This window comes from Amblyomma mixtum, chromosome 8 (genome assembly GCF_055824585.1).
Source record: "Amblyomma mixtum isolate Tamu chromosome 8, ASM5582458v1, whole genome shotgun sequence".
NCBI lineage: Eukaryota > Metazoa > Arthropoda > Arachnida > Ixodida > Ixodidae > Amblyomma > Amblyomma mixtum.
In genome coordinates this window covers 121,802,596-121,822,958 of record NC_143019.1, presented here as the reverse complement: position 1 = coordinate 121,822,958, position 20,363 = coordinate 121,802,596, and the positions used below count along the sequence as shown (strand labels likewise).

The window sequence follows — 20,363 nt, the reverse complement described above, 5'->3', positions numbered from 1 at the left end:
TAACATCACCAGCAACCAAGTATATCCTCACAGCGCAGCGATTATAGTTTCACTACTAGTTGTACATAGAATAGCCAAGTGATCACCACAGCAGCACCAAGGTATACAAGTTTCACACAAGCACCACAACAGCACGACTATCATGTGAGCGAGGGCGTAGCCATGGGTATTGCTTTCGCGATTTCCCGGCTTAACCAAGTTGAGCCACAGCCATTTTTTTTATTGCAGATCATCTTAGGTAAAACACCCGCTATATAATCACGATCTTAAGACAGTTACCATATGTGCCAACTTTCCTTTCACAACGAGCGATTGTTGCCTGGCTCACATACGTTGGCGATGCCTTGGTGGCCGGATCTGCACTAGTCAATTCTTAACAGTATCACGCACTAGCCGCAGCTGAGGTGCTTCAGTCTTCGATGGCAGATAGCGCAGCTAGCAACATCTTTACCTTCCGTTTTTATTTGATTACTGATAAAAACCAAAAATAATAACATTTACCCGGCGGCTCGTCAGCGTCTTAACACGGCGCGGAGCGTCGAAACAAATGATAATGAACACAAGTGAAGAACTTGTTGGGAGTACGGGATGGCGGAAAGAAACACTGAATACTTGGCCCCCGGTAATTTCTGATACGCGCACGACGATTAGATCGTGTTCACTCCACCGGTTTCCAGACAAGATCAACTGACCCACCAAAACAAAATAAAAGTTATAGCAGTGCGAGCGTGTTACGGGAGTAGCGAAAGGGGAAAAACGGAAATGATGAATGGAAGATTTTATCGCTTATATCTTAGTCTACAGCGACCGGAAGAAAACCAACGGGCACAAAGTCAGCTGTATTCAGAGCTCGGCAGGAGAGCTCGACGTGTGCTTCCTTTCATGAACGCGATTGCTGTTGTTCCCAAATTTCATTTCTGCTCTTCCCAACTAGCCTGTGGCCGGTGCGTGTGCATGTACTACTCTCTATAACGACCGCAGTGACAGTGGCAGGTTTGTAGCATTGCATTATATGAAAGTCGAGTTACGATTCTACGCCTCCTGGATAAAGACAGCGGTCCACCGTCAAGCCGCCTTTGGTGCAAGACTAGGAGAAGCAGGAGACCGTAACGTGAGCTATCATGGAAGTTTTGTGAAGCTCTTTTGGTTGCTGCAAGGAGGCATTTATCACGGGTAGCCTCTGCGCCGAAGAGAGAATGAGAGCGGCGACCAGTGCCCTTCCCGTGACGCAACAACCGTTTTTTCAGCATAGCAACCGCGACAAGCCTTTGGTGCTGCTGAACACTGTGTGGACCTGCTTATTCAATTTAGGCTTGTTCATCCTGAGCATCGCTGCCTTCGGCTACATGATGCTGCCGGCAGTCCATACTATCATCGGCTTGCTATGGGGAGACAATCACGATTTTGGCACGCACTAATGTGAGCATGGCTGCGACCCTACTTGTCTTCGCGTTTCAAGCGTCATGGATGTTACCTCTTCTGCTGATCAAGCTGCAGAACAAGCCATTGTTCCGAGACGTGGCCGACGTCACTTCCAACCTTGGCGGTCGTCCGAAGTTTGTGCCCAAACAAACCCGTAGGACTGCAGACAGTGCCTTCATCATCCTGGTAGAACCCTCATTCCTGCTCCAGGCTAAGTTCTTCAGCCTGCACTCCTTCGGCAACCTCGCTACCGTCATCTTCGTAGTGTACGTCAGCCTTCTGTACTTGCTAAATGCATTCCACTAGAAATGGCGCAGTCTTGGTTGGGTGCAGTCCGGGAGGTTCAGATTCGTCGAAGACAAGTGGCTCTCCTTCGTGGGCTTCGGAATGCAGCTGGCTTTAATGACGTGGTTGCTGTCCTCGTTTCTTCATCAGGGGTGCGATATCAGCATTCTGCTCTCCCCTGCGTATCGTGGGCGCACTCGCCACCAGACGCCCTGCATATCTAGCTTGGTAAGGGACACTTGTGACAGACGGGCATATTGTGCATGTTGTGCGCGGTGATCTTCGATTTTGATTGTTGGCTCCAGCTTAAGCCCGCCTTGTATACCGAGGGGCGGGTCCTGCTGCGAGTGCCACCGCTCCGAAGAACAGGGAGGATTTTCTGCTCCTCAACAGACCGGACGTTTCTGGTGCCTGTTTGCTCGCGAGATGTAGCAACCACGGAAGCTAAGTTTTCCTTCTACTCTTGAGAGAAGGAAAGTCTTTTCATGTGACCTCTGACAAGACTGGCTAGTCTCATAACTGGGCGCGTATTTTGAATGTTGAAAACCTATGGCTTGACACTGCTGCATAATTTTCTAATGCTGCACTCTCTCTTCGAAAGCATCTGTTGCAGCGCTCTGTATGTTCTATATAAGCATGCGGGTTTGCGTGTGTGCCTATTTACACCGAACATGCGGCACCTACTGAAGGATTGGCCCCCATTTCTCGACATGCATCCGTATTGCTTACAATGGCAATGTTTCCCTCTGGCGTTGCACTCGCTGTCTTGGAAGATGCTAACGTATGTTCTCTATGCGCCGACTGCAAATGCCTTCAACATTCGGGGAGCACGTGTTTTTCTTCTGGGCACCGATACTGAAAAATTATTCGCCTAGCATTTCTGCGTTGAGTCTGGACACTAGCATTTATCTTCCTGTGGTGTAGCTCTGATATGATCATGATAAGGCCTTGTATTTCTTTTACAGGCTAGAACTCCTAATCGCCAATGTTTTGTTTTATTTCCTAAATGTTCTGCATCCTAAATTTTTTCGCACTTTCGCTCAGTGCAAGATCGATCGACGCACTAACTGGCTCATCGTATCCCGTACAGTGCTTATCGGCACACAGATTGGCCTCCAAGCGCCAGCAGAAACGCGACATAAATTCCTTGCTCACGGGCTGACGGATGTCATTACGTCATGTTGGTGTACCATGCTTCGTTTCCACGGCGCAGGTCGAAGCAGTTGGCGATGAGCGGATTAGTCAAACGCCCAGATTTTCATTGCTCTTTTTACCTCCAACATAACGCCTACCATGACGTTAGTGCAAACAACTTGTATAGCAGTGGCGCGATCAGTACCATAGAGGTCATGCATTTAGCCTTCCCAGCCATGGCGGTCGCATTACGTTGGAGGCAAAATGCTAGAAGCCCATGTACTGTGCGATTTTAGTGCCCGTTAAAGAACGCCAGTTGGTCGAAATTTCCGGAGCCCCTAACTACGGCGTCCTTCATAGCCTGAGTCGCTTTTGCACTTTAAACCCCTGTAAATCAATGAAACCAAATCGAGCATTTAGCATTCGCACTGCCCATGGATAATCATTGTCTCTCGCCGGTTCCCTCGCTGGTTGTTCATACTGTCTGTTTGGATCTCTGACGTCATCCTCCAAAAACTGACGGCAGCGCTCCAGATATGGCTAGATCTTATTGTTAGACGTCTTGTACTAAGCATGTTTTTAGGCAATAAAAATATTTGAATCATTCATGCGTTTCTTTTAAACTAGCCCACGCAGAGTGATGGAGCAGAAGCTGTCCATAGATCGAGAAGAAAAAATAATTCGGACACCACTGAGGGAAACTTAATAGGGTGCATAAAAATTGTTTTTAGTCCGCTAGCACTAACTAGATAAGTTACTAGCGACAAATTGGTAGGATTTTAGCGTAGTTAAACCGGGTAGACGTGCGAAATCATATGTTCATTCTGCAACGTACGTTATGAAGCGCTTGGCATTGGGCTAGTTGGAACATGATCATATGCAAGACATGCGCTGCTTAGAAGGACAGAGCTAAAGGCAATAAGATTGGTTAAGCGCAATCTACTAACTGAGACTTTAGTTCATTCTAGTGGAAAAAAAGAAAACAAGACCACGTGACAACAAACTTGGAAAAAGCATAAGAGAAGAGACAACATGGAAACATGCTGCGCTGATAGCAGAAATGACAGAAGAAAGATTGAAAAGAAAAACGAAAATGAAGCCTTCAAAAAGGAAAGAAAACATGATCACCAAACAAGTGTTTCTTAAGCTCGGCCCGGAATTTCGCAGCGTGATCATATCAACTCTGCCTTAGTGGTACACGCGCATAGCTTACAATCACGTAAATCGTTTATCTTAACGCAGCATAGCGACCTCCCTCTGCTCGAGGGAAATCGTTAGGGAACTTACGTAGCCGCCTTCCATGCCGGGTATCCTTCGGAAATCCACGGTGACCTCACGCTTGTTCTTGTCTTTTGCCCTCGCCAGGATGCAACGCTAATGCAAACCATCGTTTGAAAAGGCCATAATCCATTCGCAAGACGATTCACAAAGTGAGCGGGTGGGCTTTCAACTTCTCACACGTAAGCAGTTTTAAGTGCCTCTACCGACTTTTCATCTTTGTTAAGCATTCTAAGAGATGAGTTGCTGACGCAGCTCTGGCCTCTGCGCTGAACGATCAACGCTTCCAAGGTTTCCCTTATTTTGTTTTTTTCGATACATCAGGATTGCCGCTTGGAATTCCGGCCAATTTTCCAATTCACGTTTAAAATCCTTTGACCCAAATCTGAAGCTCCGGCTTCCATCCGGCCTACCACGACGTGACGAAACTTTGCTGTGTCGCCTGTGGCTTGGTGTAGCTTTCACCAACCATTACTCTTTCTTGATCGGTATGGATGATAGCCCTGCATGTGCCATCTGCGGGTATAACGAGACTATATCACACATTCTTTGTGACTGCCCTGCCTACAGCGCCGAATGGCAATCCCTCACCCGTGCGCAGGAGCGCCTAGATCCACGCCCACTGACGGAAATGAAGATTCTCGGCCACTGGCCGCGGCGATCGTCGGCGGTGAAAGCCTCCGAGGCACTGCCCCGCTTCTTGCGGACTTCTGGCCTACACAATCGGCTGTGACTTAACGTACTACGTTCACTTTCCATGTGACTTCAATTTTGTGTTACTCTCCTTTCTCTTTCATTTATTATCCCCTCACCCCCTTCCTCCCGTGTAGGGTAGCAAACCGATTAGTCTTTCGGTTAACCTCCCTGCCTTTCCTCTTATTCCTCTTCGTGCTCCTCGTCCTGTCCTGGAAAGGGCGGAAAAGGGAAAGGCTGAAAAAAGTTCTTACCTGGATCAGGTTATAACCAGAGCGTGTGACAAAGAATAATGAATTGGTGAAAAGGGGCGCGAGCCAGCAACAGATTCCCAGTGATCCAAAGAAGGTTGCTGTTGTAGTGTAGGCTCATAGGGTGTCCCATGGGTTAAAGAAGACGGGTGGAAAATACGGCGTAAAGGTCGTTTTTTCGTCACCCTATAGGATGGATGGAAACAACTTTATTACACACACACAAAAAAATCTTCCAGGGTGGTCTCCTACTGGTCCTGGAGTCCACGGCCTTGTGCTTCACGTAAAGCCCGATCCACCAGCCATTTCTGGCCGGCGGGCTGAGCGGTCCGTAAAGCAGCCTCCCAGGAAGAATGAGTGGGATTGGGGATGGGGGATACTGCCTTTGGGGAAGGACATTCCCAAAGGTAGTGGAAAACTGTGGATTTGGGCACGCCACAGGTGTTACAATCAGGAGGAAAGGTGGGGTGAAAGCATGAGAGACGGTGGGTTGAAATAAAGCAGCCTATCTGTAATTGTCGCCATGTGGCGCTGGATAAGGGCGACAAGGTACTGTGGGGTGGTGGCAGTGTCATGCGGCTGAATTTGTAAAATGTGGTGATTTGGTGATATGTAGAGAGAACCGATGGGGCTTCTTGTGCAGGGTTGGGTGCCTGATCCTCCGGGGTCCGGGAGGAGAGTTCTCGGGCCAGCGCATGAACGCGCTCATTACCGGGGATCGAGGCATGCCCAGGAACCCACGGCAGAGTAACCGTTCCGTCGAGAGAGGTGGCCGTGGTAAGAATACGGTGTGTTGCCGGCGTCGCCACGCCCTTTAGGTAGTGGCGGTACGCGGCCTGGGAATCTGTGCAAATTTCGGTCATGTTTTTGTCAATGATGGAGTGGGCCAGAGCAAGTACGATGGCGACTCCTTCCGCCTCTGCAGGCGAATTAGTTCGGATAGTGGCGGCGGCCCCCACTGTGCCGTCTTCATATATGCTGAGACTGCCGTGATATAGCCTGCTTTAGAATTTTGTGCCGCGTCGACATAAAGGATATCGGAGCGGTTGCTGTATGTTTTGGTGTAATAGCTCACTCGTGCCTGCCGCCTACCGTGATGGAGACTAGCACTCATATTGCGCGGTAGGGGCTTCTGATGATATATGTGATCCTGCGTGCGCAGAGAAATCATGTAAGGTGTAGGACTTGTTGGGGTGGGAATTGGTGGATTGAGACGTAGCTGTCGCAGTAGGCATTGTCCTGTTTCCGTGCGACTAAGGCGAAACGTCTCGTGGCCACTGGTACTCACAATACGGTGATCGAATTAATAGAGGCTCATCATCACCCTATAATTTGAGTGGCACCTTTTCACAGCAGAAAACGAGACCTAACATAAGCGTGCGCGGTAAAACGAGTGAGTGTAAGATCAAGCATCGTCCTAAGTCCATTTCGCGCAGTGATGGAGTTGTTTATACGTTTCCGCTTTAGCGGTGCTGTTTATATTGGTCAGACCGGACGATGCATTAATAAAAGGCTTCAGGAAAACTCCGGACTCCAGTGAGAACAACTCGTCCAATTCGTCTATTGACCTCGCCCTGCACCGTCGTTCGTGTGATTTCGCACAGGTCTTTTCTGGTGCAGCCATTTTTTTAGGCATATGGACCATTTGAATAGAGAAATAATGGAATCATATTACATGCATAATTCTGAAGACACTTGCGTCAGTCGGCCATCAGTACAGGTTTCACAAAATGAACTAGATTTCCTTAACGGTGCCTTTCTCGATTGATAGCGTGAATAAGGACGCGTCCAGGGTTATCTTCCTCTGGCCAGAGTGTTTCTGTTGTTGGACACGTGCGCACAGAGTTCGCACCTTGCATGCCGGTTCCGTTTTTATTTGTTTTTTGTGAGATTCGTGATTTACATATTCTTCCTTTCCTGTAAGAAATATCAGCTTAAGTGAGCACTTGTTTTGTTTAGCCTTCTCTTGTCCGTGTTTGCTGTGCTGTTGCAAATCATGAATCAAATCTCCGCGCCTTCTTCAGAATCCACACTTCCTTCACGAGGGACTTGCCATATCCACGGGCACGAAGCAAGCGAAACCAGCATCTAAATAGCCTCTTCCCCTGCGACTGCACCAACTGAACCCACTCATGTGGACTCACATTGGTCATTTTACTTTTCACGACGTTAGTTCGAGAAAATCTGTCCGCAGTTAGGATCGCTCAGCACAAGAGTTACCCACAAATCATCCCCTCTAGAGATTTCTTGGGAATTTGCCGGCGCAGTCTCGTGATCGATACCGGTCTGAGTGATTTCAGACATGACTGTGGAAAGTCTTGATGCTTGCCGGCATTATAAAACTGCAATCTTGATTGAACATCATTAGCGGGAAAGAGATGCTTTTCTTTGCCCTCAGAGACGTACGTGTGTTCTTCATACATGCATAAGGACCCACTGTACTTAGGTACTCGCCGAACGATGGTAGCTCAGTGATTAAGCCACAACAGTGTTGGGAGGGCTGCGGCTAATCAGCTCCGGTGAGTGGCCTGGAAGTCCAGGTTGGCATGTGTTCCACAGGCTGCCTTCTCTGTTGCCGTCACCATCGAGCGGTACTAAACCTTGGTAGGAAGCCGTCGTGGAGGAAAGAAAGCTGTTCAGAGCTTATGAGCACAAGTTACGGCAAGCACCGGGCCAGCTTTCCCTACATGGGCGTCGGCGACTGTAGCCACCCTGGGTTCCGAGTTCAGCCATCGTCGCTTCGGCTCCAGAAGGGGATCGACGACCCGCAGGAGCACCAGTGCCGCCGAAGTTTGGAGCACTTCCAATAGTCGGTCAGGCAGGGTGTCGGTGAGTGGCGCCATCGCGGGGATACCAGCCTTTTGCAAGGTGGTCTAAAAAAATTGTCTTCTGTCCTCGCCTAGTTGTTTGCGAGTCTTGCTATATGCCCTGTTTCATCTTTTATTTACAGCGCAATGCTGTTAGTCCATCACTCTCTAATTTTTGAGCAGCAGCAAGCAGCGGTGGCATGCAGCCAGTGGCTGCTGCTCAAAATTTGCGGACACAGTTCAACTAAGGACAATAAAGGGACACACTTCCTACATGACGTGGCTGGCACCTTCGACCCACCAGCTATTATGATAACGGGCATGAGAACTTAGTTCACAAGCTCCAACATACAAACCTGGAGATATTGAACTGGTTGAGCGAGAGCCGATAGAAAGCAGGGAAAGAAAGAAATGGAAGGAAAAGGATAAGGGACCGTATATCATACTAGGCCGACTTCCCAACGATCGTTAAAGCATTCACTACATGCCAGAGCCACAGTGAAACCGAAAGACTTGAAGCAGTGTTGCACCGGTCGATAAGGTGCAGCTACGGCGCCAAGGTTTCATCGACGGAAGAAGGTATGAGTAAGATCTGAGTAAGAGCGCAAGGTCTTGCTCTGCGCTTTCAAGCGCCAATGGCACTCCAGTTCGTCCTACCTACACTGCACGCAGTCTACATCGCGGTTCAAAGTTATGAATTATTTTCTTTAGTTTCTGGCCACAAACCTACAGCTCCTGGATGTGACGGGGTCACAATCGGTACGTTGAAGACTCTCGTGAAAAACTTTACCTCTGGTGTTTATCATTTTGTTAACCTGTCTCTCGACACAGCTGGGCTCCCTCCCGAATGGAAGACCGCGAACATGATCTTACTGTTCGAAGATCCTATAAAGGGTTTTGTAACCGTTAAGATTTGGCCGATCTTGTCTAATGTAGTCAAATTTATTGAACACATTGTTCACAGCCGCCTTATAGATAAAGTTGTGGCATCACAAGGCTTCACAATCAGTGATAAGAAATTTGATATGCGCAGACAGAATCTTTTACTTGTCTGTAAGACTTACGTAAGGCAAATTTTGAAGTTCGGTTGCCTTCGGTTCTCCGATTTTCCTACATACAAAATTCAATCTCTGGTGCTTTTGGAGAGGTCTGCTCTACGGGTTTGCCTGGATTTGCCAAAATCTGTGGCAAATTGTGCCCAGTTTCTGGAAGCCCGCGTATGGGACTTAACTCCCGCTGCCAGCTTCTCCCTGTGCGCACTATCTTACGGAGACTTGAGCCTTTGCCTGGAGTAGCTATACCAAATTTTTTGACAAACCAGATTTGTTTCTAGATAAACATTCGCCTCAATACAGGCTGCCTCAATTTGCGTTTACAGAGTACCTGTTGTTTAGAGCACCTATTAACCGGGCAATGCGTTGAAAATGTGCAGGCTGCTTGTGCTCTTCGCTTTTATCATACGCTGCCGCAGTATCCAGAGAATAAGACTGCCAGCGTGCTAAATGATCTCCTGGAAGAATATCAGTTCCAGTATGGAGCCAGGCAGTTGCCTCTAAACATGGCGAAAAAGCAGCAGAAGGTGTTATTCCCATGAACTATATTGGAGTTACTCAGTCCGCGTAGATTAAACGCCAATTTTTGTTGCTGAATTCCTCGCTATGGATCTGACCATCAAAACGTTCCCTGCCATATTCCTCGTGTAATTATTCTCGGACTACCTCCGAGTCTTGAAAACGCTTGAAAGCTCGAGGGTACCGATCCCTGATGTTCTATGTGCCTCGTCATGTGCAAGAAGTGCGTTTTCAGTGAATTCCAGGGCACTGTGGCATTACTTCAAATTCCTTGTCCGATTTCATAGCGAAATAATCAATCAATTTTTCTGTTGCCCACGTAGTTCCAAAACTTACCGTGAAGACTGTGTCCTGTTTTGAAAGTTTCCAGTTACATCAAAACCTGAGCCCACCCTTGCTACAGCGGACTCTGAGCACTTAAAATTCCTATGGAGCGTTCGAGCATGTGGTTGTGTAAGGTTTCCACGACAGTACTGCACTGCAGGATTCCTTGTCTCAGTCGTTATTTATGCCGTTCTGGGTTCACGCCTTCGAATCTCAGTGCGCCATGCGGGGACGTTGAATCGTTATACGATTACATCCTCACCTGTCGGCGGTTTGCACGGCCGAGAATTAACTTTTTGCAAATTCCCGTTGCTCGATTAGGGCTGCCGTTTACTCTTCCTGTCATCCTCTCCTTCAGTGCAAGCGTCAAAGGGCATGCCCTTAAGCTAGTGTGTGATGAAATAAAAAAAAACAGCGCAATGAACGGGACGAAACACGAAGGAGCAGAAACACAGACACGGGCGCTGACTAACAACTGAAATTTTATTTCGAAGCAGGACACATATGTAAGGTACAAAGAGGGGGGTGTGTCCAAGGCGATCCAAGGCGATCCGAGGTACAAAAAAGACAGAAAGGGGCATTTAAGAAAAGGATTAAACATTTACCCTGCCTCTCTGTCTTTTTTGTTAATCACCTTGTGCTGCGATTTTAGTCCTGTTTTTTCACCGTTAGTTTAACGCCTTTTTTCGCCTTTGGCTATGTGTATAACCGTTTTCATCGGTTTCACTTTCCGTCCCGGCCTCTTACACCGTGGTTTTTATCGCTTTTTGTTTTTTTCGGCCTTTCACCTTTTTATCGCTTTTACCCTTGGACGTGACTACACTGTTTCGGTGATTGTGCAGGATCGCCTTGGACACACCCCCCTCTTTGTACCTTACATATGTGTCCTGCTTCGAAATAAAATTTCAGTTGTTAGTCAGCGCCCGTGTCTGTGTTTCTGCTCCTTCGTGTTTCGTCCCGTTCGTTGCGCTGTTTTTTATGTCATTATGCAACACCAACTAGCCCGGCATCTTGCACCTCTAGTGTGTGAGCTTGTTCACAGGTGTGTTAGCGAGACCGGGAGATTTTCTTCTTCTTCACCATAAGAAAATGGCACATACCCACGCGGGGGGATTGGCCAAGGTGCGGTGGTGAATGCCAAGGAGGTATGAGTGCGGGAAAAAAGCTAAGTAAAATAGTAGAATGTTTGAAATCAGAAAATATGTATGAATTGTTAGAAATGTTAATAATAAGCAAATTAGATACATCAGGAAACAAACTAAAATACGCTTTTGGACATTCAGTGGAATTTTATATGGATTTAACAGGGTAAGCGCCCAGTTGCAATGATGTAATCATGAAGGTAGCCGCAAATAGTGCTTAACGAAAATTTAGTCTTTTTACTTCTTTACTTTTCTATCCAAATTTTTCCTTATTAATATTACTTTTAGAATTATTCATTTCTACCCCTCTCCTCCATGTTTCGTCAATTTTCAACCTAATCTCCTCAAAATCTCTCAAATTCGTTATTCGCTTTCTCCCAGATTCCTCAATTTTTATTTACGAACCGTTCGAGATAAATTGGGTGAATTTTTCTCCTACTTGAATCTGCTCCAGACTTCCCATCGTGAGTATGTATCATTGCTTCAAAGGCAACAACAACAAGTAGCACCGGGATCCGGTCTCAACGCAAGCAACTGATCCCGTCCTGCAAGCTTTAACATTTCTGTTCAGAAATTAACGCCGCTGACGAAGCCTTCCCCGGATGCGTCAGGAGTGGTGGACTCGCTGTAAAAGAAAGATGAAGAAGGGCATACAACAAGGTTCGGAAACAACCACGCGAGGACAGAAGACAATGTTTTGAGACCACCGAGCAAAAGGCTGGTGTCCCCGCGGTGGCGCCACCTACCGACACCCTGCCTGACCGCCTATTGAAAGTGCTCCAAACTTCGGCGGCACTGGTGCTCCTGCGGGTCGTCGATCCCCTTCCGGAACCGAGGCGACGATGGCTGAACTCGGAACCCAGGGTGGCGTCAGTCGCCCATGCCCATGTAGGGAAAGCGGGTCCGGTGCTTGCCGTTACTGGTGCTCATATAAGCTCTGAACAGCTTTCTTCCTTCCACGGTGGCTTCCTCCCGAGGTGCAGCACTGCTGGACGGTGACTTCAACAGAGAAGGCATGCTGTTGAACATGTGCCAATCTTGGCTTCCAGGCCATTCGGTGCAGCTGATAAGCCGCAGCCCTCTCAGCACTGTTGTGGCCTAATCACTGAGCTACCATCGTTCGGCGAGTACTTGAGTAGAGTGGGTCCTTATGCATGCATGAAACACAGGCATGTCGCCGAGGGCAAGGAGGAGCATCTTTTTCCCACTAATGACGACGATGTCAAGTCGACAGACTGACCACGATCACGCAACGGCTCCGGAAGCTGTTGTACTGCATGATCTTGCCTTCGGAGAGCATTTCTCAAAATTACGTTATCCAAAAGGACCAGCGAATTTATACAATGGGCAGAAAGTCGCGAGAGATTCTTCAATCGCTAAGCGTCAAAGATGAAGAAATGAACGATCTCAGCTTCGTAAAGTACAAGTTTGAGAACTGCTTCGCCCACACCAAGAATACAGTGTACGAGAGCCCTCGCTTTAATCATCGCCGTCAACAGCTGGGCGTAACAGTAGACCAGTTCGCAGCAGAGCTTAACAGGCTAGCAGAGGTACAAGCTTTGTCAAAAGTAACCAGGCTGCACGGTTTGCTTCTCAGTCGTATAGTAAAGCTATTATGCCAGCCCTGAAGCTCTAAATCTGTGTATGGCAAGGAGAACCCCTACCCTCACCTTCAAATAAGTTTTTGATCTTCAAAGAAGACGTGAGCGGTCTAATATACGAATGGAACCAAACCATGCGGCCTGGTTATTTTTGACAAAGACTGTACGAGTTCAAATACATGAAAGAACACCTAAAGTGACCACTTGTTAATGGGTTTACGGGATCAAGCCTTATGGGAAGAACTACAGCTGGATCCGAAGCTCACGCTGAAGACTGCTTCGGCAAACCCGCGTACGAGTGAAACGGTCCGAGCTGAAAGGGAACGACTGGGCAATCCCGGAAGCTTGTGTCGCCGAAGTAAAGCCGAAGAAAAGCTTGGAAAAAAGCACACTTACACGCCGACAAAAGACAGCTTATCATCTCGTCAGTCTCGTCAGAGAAGCAGTTTCCCAGCGCAACAAGAAAGGTGCACGTTCTGCCGAAAGTTTGACCACTTCGAAAAAGCGTGCCGAAAAAATAAGCAAGCCGACGGGAATCTCGACGGCATTATCGAACCTAATAAGAAATTTCTTGGCACGGTCGAGCAATCTGAGAACAAGGCATCTGTGCACTTCATGAAGGTGCTGATAAACGACCAGGAGGTTCGCATGAAAGTAGATACCGAAGCTGAAGTGACGGTAGGTGAACGATTCCCTTTGCTTCCACGTTCTATGGACCAAGCAGGTGACCTGATCGGGCCGAGCAATGCAAGCATCCGTACAATCGTAAAGTTTGACACTGTAGTGGCTTGGAAAGACAGCCGTTTATGGCTTCATCTTCTCGGTCATCTTATAGGTCCTTTTTCCGCTGTTTATCCTGAGTGGCCACGCAGTGACGCCCGCCACTGGTAGGGTTTTATGTAAGGAGAAAAAGAACGAGCCCTGTCCGTGCTGAGCTTGATGACCAACGTGTTGTTGGGACCGGGAGGTAACGCATGCCCCACCAAGCAGATTCCACAAGGAAAGAGCACTACATACGAACTGTACGCATGAATACTATTCTTTGTAAAGCTTATCCGTAGCTGATAGCATTTTGATAAAGAGCGCAGAGCACTTTTGAGACATCAACACAGGTAAGCGTCACCAACCAGTTATCTCAAACATCTCTTGGGCTCGGCCATATTTCTACTTACTGAGCTGATGTCAGTTGTGTTAACACGAACTCTTTCTCTTTAACTGGAGAGACCGGTGTTGTGTTTGTCGACTACTTGATCTCTATGCAGCTCAACGTTATCGCCGCTTTTGCTGATTTCGTAGTATATTTCGTGCTGATTTCGTATCTTTTCGTAGTATTTCGTAGTAACTGTAGTATTACACCGGGGGGAGGGGGGAAGGGGTACAGCGCGAACAAGACGAAGGAGGAAGTAAGAAGACACACAGACGAACGCTGACTCGAAACCGAATTTTTTATTGAAAAGAGAAAAATATATACATAATAATCACGTGAATGTATACATGTTTTCTCTTTTCAATAACAAATTCAGTTTCGAGTCAGCGCTCGTCTGTGTGTCTACTTGCTTCGTCCTTCGTCTAGTTTGAGCTGTACCCCCCACGGTGTATTCTTACAAACTCGCCCAGCATCCTTCTTCAGCTGTAGTAATGCTGGATATGCGCATTATGGACCTTTTCTTTTCTGTATAAAGACACCCCAGATTGTGATGACGATAGAGGTTCCCCCAAACGCCTCCGGCAGAAGAACTTCCAAAATCGTCGCCGTTCTATCCGGCTTTCATTACCTGGTTGAAACGTGGAGTGAATATTTGAAACTGGCAAACAGCCGAACTCAGAGGCGGTATCGGAACTGCAATTGCTCCCGGAAACTTCCACTGCGCAAGTCACTGAAGTCAAAAAGAAGTATGGAAAAGAGGGGGGCCAAGTTCTCCTTGTGCAAAAAAATACGAACATGGCTACTGTGCACAAGGCGCGGTTCTATATAGGTTCGCAACAAAACGTTGAGTTCGGCTAGTTGGTATGGCTTCATTCTAAAACAGCCCAAAAGACGATGGACCAGAGAAAGAACACAGGACAAGCGCTGCCTAAATATCTTTTACATATAAGGCTTAAAAGAAAGCTGTCATACTGATGAGTGTAATTAGAAGCACTAAATTAAGAAAGTAGCAAATAATCATTAAGGCTTTCGCTTCAGAGTCCTAATGCAGAGCTTGAGTGTGCTTTTCTCACTTCCGTGCGTCGAAATCCTACGCCCATCAGAAGCTAAATCTAACGCAGGTTAGTGGCATCACATGGTATGACAAACAATCAATTCCTTTTTTTTAAAGACAGGCGCCATAGCAGTGTCCAAATGATCATCGCTGGATTAAAAAAAATTGGTAGGGATTCAACACAGCTAAACCGAGTAGACAAGCGAGTGCATGTGTTCATCTTGCTTGGCTCGTGGTTTCGCATCGAGAGTGTGATACTTAAGCTCCGACCGAGGTTAAGCTGATCTGATCTATTCACGGCGCAGATGGAAGTTAATCAAGACGACAATGTGCATTGTTAGCACCACCGCGGGTTCGAATCCCACCATTTGTGCACCCTCACTGCCAGGGATGCCACAATATACTTAGTTGGGCTTAACCTCATGAAGTAGGGCATTTGTGCTAAAAAAAAGCGTTAAAAGGGCTGCGAAACACTGCTTGAGGGGATACCGGCTATACTTCAGGTGGATTCTTTACGTCACACAGATGCTGACTTAAAAAGAAGTACAGGAAACGATGCACAGGAACGGGAGTTATTCAATGGAGAAATTTCAAAATACAAGCAAACAAAACGCTGCCCTCAACTCGATTTTGGCGGGGCTTCCCACTCCTATTTCGCTCTCCCAATGACGGCACCTGGCGCAACCAATCAAAACAGCCTGCCAGAGCACGTCGCGAAAGTTTGCACTCCATGGTTGCCTGCTCTGTGTAACTCGTTCTCGCTCAGACTGGCAGGGTCGTTTCTATCCCAGAGCCCCTGGTGGTGTATTTTTTTTATTTTACTTGCTTTTCAGGGCTTTCATCTAAGACGAACAAGTTGTCTTTGTTGATCTAATATAGAACACCGACAGGTGACAAAATGTGTCTGTATTTATTCACACAATTTGCAGTATATTTACTGTTTGTCCAATCATCAAGCTGGCGCCAGGTGAAGTCATATCCGCTGCTAAAACCCGCCACTGTGTGGGGACAGCATCAGAGCCATGAATTTGTTTTTGAGAGGACATTAAAAATATTATAAAACGGAAACTACGCGGTATTACCGACGCTAATAGCACCATTGTAACTCACTGTATGCGATCAACAGGAAAAACAGTCAACTAAGATTGTGTTTCTGGGCCCTTTTATGCTCAGTGGGCATATAGTAGGCCAGTTTATTCAGCCTACGTCGGCTCAAAGCTAATTTGCACGGCTGTCGGCACGTGCCTTGCTATGTGGATAGTCTATATGCGATGGAAAATGGTTTGGGGGCATGCGCGCACCAAATTTTGCATAACCCATCTACGTCGACTTAGGAAGTGGCCGGGGTCAGCATGAGCGCAGTGCACTGCCGGCGCCTCGGCCTGGAGGCACCTCCGTCATGAGCAAGGATGCCTCGACACCAGGTAAGTATGGTCGATAGCTGCAAGACCGCGTGAACCCATTAACTGCTTCCGTCATACTGCTGCAAGAGAGCGCTGTGTTATAAATTTTAAACTCCAAAATAAGTATCAAGTTACATATTTTCCACGTTTATCGTTGAAACTTTGATTACTTGCTACTTTTTCTTAATAACTATATTTACTGAAGATACCTTTGAGGCTCGAAATGTTTCGATTCTTCCAGCGGCAGTGACGCCACCTGTACTGTTGTTGCTTTATGGAGGAAGCAAATAAACAAGGAGAGGACGTTGCATCGCACTTTTTGAAGCCAGACCTGATGACTACTACCCCCCCTCGTACTACTTGGCCGCCGTCTCAGCGCGTTTGCGCATGCCCAGCGGACAATGAAGCAGACGACGCCGCTGTGCCGAACGTTACTATTCGCTACGCCATCGGCCAAGCACTCCCAGCGGCCCTTGCGAAGACTCGTGACTTCCGGCACAATTTTTTGCCATGTAACTCGGATAGCAGGGGCCTCTCCTTCATTACTGGCTTGTGGTTTTTCGAAGGAACGTTGAAGTATAAGATTATTGAGGGCACTTAAGGCTACTTACGTGCGTTTAAATCATTTTTTAAACGTGTATTTCCTTTCAATGTCCTTTTTATTTTAATTCTCTTGTTTTATAATGATACACCTTCTCATTAGTATACAATCGTAAGGCAACGCATATACCAGGTTGTCGCCAAGCATCAACGCGATTTTGTGGCCTTATCTAAAGAAATAAATAAATAAAAGTGATTAAAAACAAACGAAAAACAAAAACAGCACTTTTGAACTCAAAGTACGATATTGGTCCTCATCAGACATGCGGCATAAAAAAGTTCATCAACTGTTGCTAACATTGAAGTGACCAGGAGCATACTTGAATGGTGTGGTTGTATGCGTGAAGTCGTAGCTATGCTGGAGATTGATCTGAAGAACGCATAAGACTATAGGCCCCATATGAAGTTCTGTTTGCTATATTAGAGCAGGTAAATGTTGAATTGGTCGTTCACATCATCACATCACATCACATCACATCACACATCATCGCATCACGCATGAGACGCCCTGTGTGATACAGAACTTATATACATCACACACATGCACTTCCTTCCTTACATCTTTACAGCAAACATATACCACCCCCCGTCCCCGCTGATGGCCTCGCTAGAATCGCTTCTGCGAAAGCTACACCGCCTAGCAGGGAAACATCCCCTACTAATCGGTGGGGAATTCAACAGTCAGCATATTGACTAGGGATACACAACCATGACACATCGACGTCTCAGGCTCTGGCTGCTCCTGCAGAACCTCCAACTCTTCACAACATGTTTCAGACGCCCACGTTTATCGGCAACATTGTCAGCGTGGACACAGGTCCGGACCTGACGCTGAGCCGCTGTATCCGCGGCGTCACCTGGAACAGAACACAACATACATTGGGCAGTGATCATTACACTCTACAAATCATTGTCCCGTACAAGCCACCCGTTACGCAAAAACAAAACACATACTCATTAACAGTGTTGTCCTTGGCGCTGCGCGCACTGCCCACCCAGACACTCCCCTCCCAGACATCGACACCCAGGATGCAATCACTTACGCATGACGATTACAATAACACGCAACACATCGATGCTAAGTAGAGCAGAATGTTGGGCCAGTTGGTGTAGCGACATATTCAAGAAAACTTTGCGCAGAATAACACACTGAAACCCCTACCCTGGATACACGCCCAGCCCAAGCTCTAGGAGGCTTATCACAGCCTCCTGGAACGCTGGAAAGGCAACAAATATAACAGGACGCTTCAAAAGTGGCTTGCCGCGCTGCAGACATAAATCCAACAACACTGTGAGGAGCTTTGCCTATCCAACTTGATGCAGATATGTGACGGTATCGCCGGAAACATGTCCAACAAACGCGCATGGCAACTCCTCTGACAACTCATTGACCCCACATACACCGAATCAGCATCACGTGTCACGCCTCACAGTCGAACACACTTAGGATTCCAACACCATCCCAGACACACTTCAAACCACATACACCTCTCAGCGTGCCCCCCCCCCCCCCCCCCCCCCCTCACCTCTACTCCACAACACAGGACAAGGCAATCCCACGCTCGACGCCGACATCACGGAGACAGAAGTCAGATCAGCCCTGCTGATCCTCTGTACGAGGTGCGGAGTTGGTACGGAGGATCAGCCCTGCTGATCCTCCGAACCAACTCCGCACGTCGTACAGATCAAATCACAAACTCCATGTTCCGTAATCTGGACGACCAATCGATCATCTCGATCGCGAAATACTTCAACCAGTGCTGGAGGGAAGGTAACCTCCCGCAGTCATGGCGCCCCCAAAACCCAACAAACCACTTACATAAAACCATCGCCCGATTTCGCTAACTTCACGTCTAGGGAAGCTCCTCGAGCATGTTGTGTTAGCGAGACTCGCAAGGCACATGGCGAACAACAATCTATACTCGCACACGAAATTTTCGAGCCACTTCCAGGTGACAACCAAGGCAGTCTTAGCTTTGGATCTCTCTAAAGCTTTTGATCGCATTGAACATCAGGCGGTCATGGCTGCCCTATTCCCATTTAATGTGGATGCACGCACGTATGCCTGCATTCAAGCATTCGTCACTGAACGCAGGGCTGAGATATACTTCGGCACTCCCTCTTCCCCTCCTACACGCTTCAGAGTATCGACACCCCTCAAGGGTTTGTCCTTTCCCTCTCCTGTTTAGCATCACCCTTGCCAGAAAATTAGCGACTATTCCCCACCTGAAGCACACTCTTTATGACGACGACATCACCCTGTGGACCAGCCACGGCAGTCATGGCGGCATAGAGAACAGCTTACAGGAAGCAGCCACACTCACCCAAAATTACGCATGGATCATCCGAGTGTCTTGCTCCGCAGTCTGAACTGCTTCTTATCCGGCCTAAGATCCGCCGCTCCCCCATTACCATCGAAATGAATGAGGACCCGGTACCGAATGTTGACACCCTCCGCGTATTGAGCCTGCACAGGCAGAATGATGGCAAAAACACCACCACCCTCAAGAAATTCAAGTAGGTTGTGATGATGAAGCGACAGCAGCTATGGTGGGCTCCTCTTCATCCACCCCCCTCAGACTACCTCTCCATCCAGACATGTCCCCAGAGGCTGCAGAGGAAGACACCATTGCATTTGCTATCACTCGCATGGAAACGCGGCACATTTTAACTGACTCTAAATCTGCGATTCTAAATTTTGCTTGAGGCCGAGTCCATGTCCCTGCTTTTGGTATACTGGACTCGCCCGATGCTCCCCCACCCCTCCAAGTGGAGCTGATATGGGTGCCTGCGCACTCCGGGAATCCCGGAAACCAGGCCGCCAACCTTTTAGGTCGAGGTTGTTTAAACTTGGCTCAGGTGGCCTCGGATTGGGGATTCACGAAGGAGCGCATGCACTCATTTAGTGATCTGACGCTGGCGTAGAACCTCACGCCAGCTCTACCACCGATTCCCACCTCCCCAGATAACAAATACGCAACACTCTGGCGGAGAATACAGACACACTCCGCCTACATCCATTACCCTAACCCACTATATTCCCTCCTTCCCCACACCTGCTAGCGCCCTATGTCCAGAACTCTTCGCCTCTTCCCTCCACATCCTCTTCTCCCACTCTCACCCGCGGGGCCTAGAGAGCTCAAGACCAGAGAGGACCGCGAAACCCTGCTGCGCTCGGAGGACCCGGCCGTGCAGACCAGTGCCCCCGACTGGGGCTACCAGTACTATGGACCTTAAGAACATAAACACTTTAGTGCAGTGCGGTCGTGCGGGGACCCAGGGGCGGGCCCCGTATGCCTGATAATAAAGTTTTTTTCCATCTCTCTCTACCGCAGATTCTTAACAGCGAATTCCCTGAAGCCAGTCGGCCAACGCAGTAACTTATACTGGCTCTTCTGCATAAAATTCACCTGCGTGAGGTGAAGAGGATTAAGAACGAGTTGACGCCACCGTCGCTGGCTACGCGAAAGTTTATTCTGGATTTACTGGTCTCACAGCGGTCCTTTGATGCTACATACACGCTTCGGATAATAGGTTTAATTACAACTAGCAGAGGTGAAGCAATGGTGAACATAAAAACTTCCTTTTAAATATAAAAGTTTTTTTCTCGCTCTTCTAGGCTTGTGTACGCCGGAGACGCATCTGTGTGGT

At 47.8% G+C, this 20,363-nt stretch overlaps 1 pseudogene; it reads left to right on the top strand.

Moving 5' to 3' along the window:
• Positions 1-1,467: 1,467 nt before the first annotated feature.
• On the top strand, positions 1,468-19,949 carry LOC149334167 (uncharacterized; annotated as a pseudogene).
• The last annotated feature ends 414 nt before the right edge of the window (positions 19,950-20,363 follow it).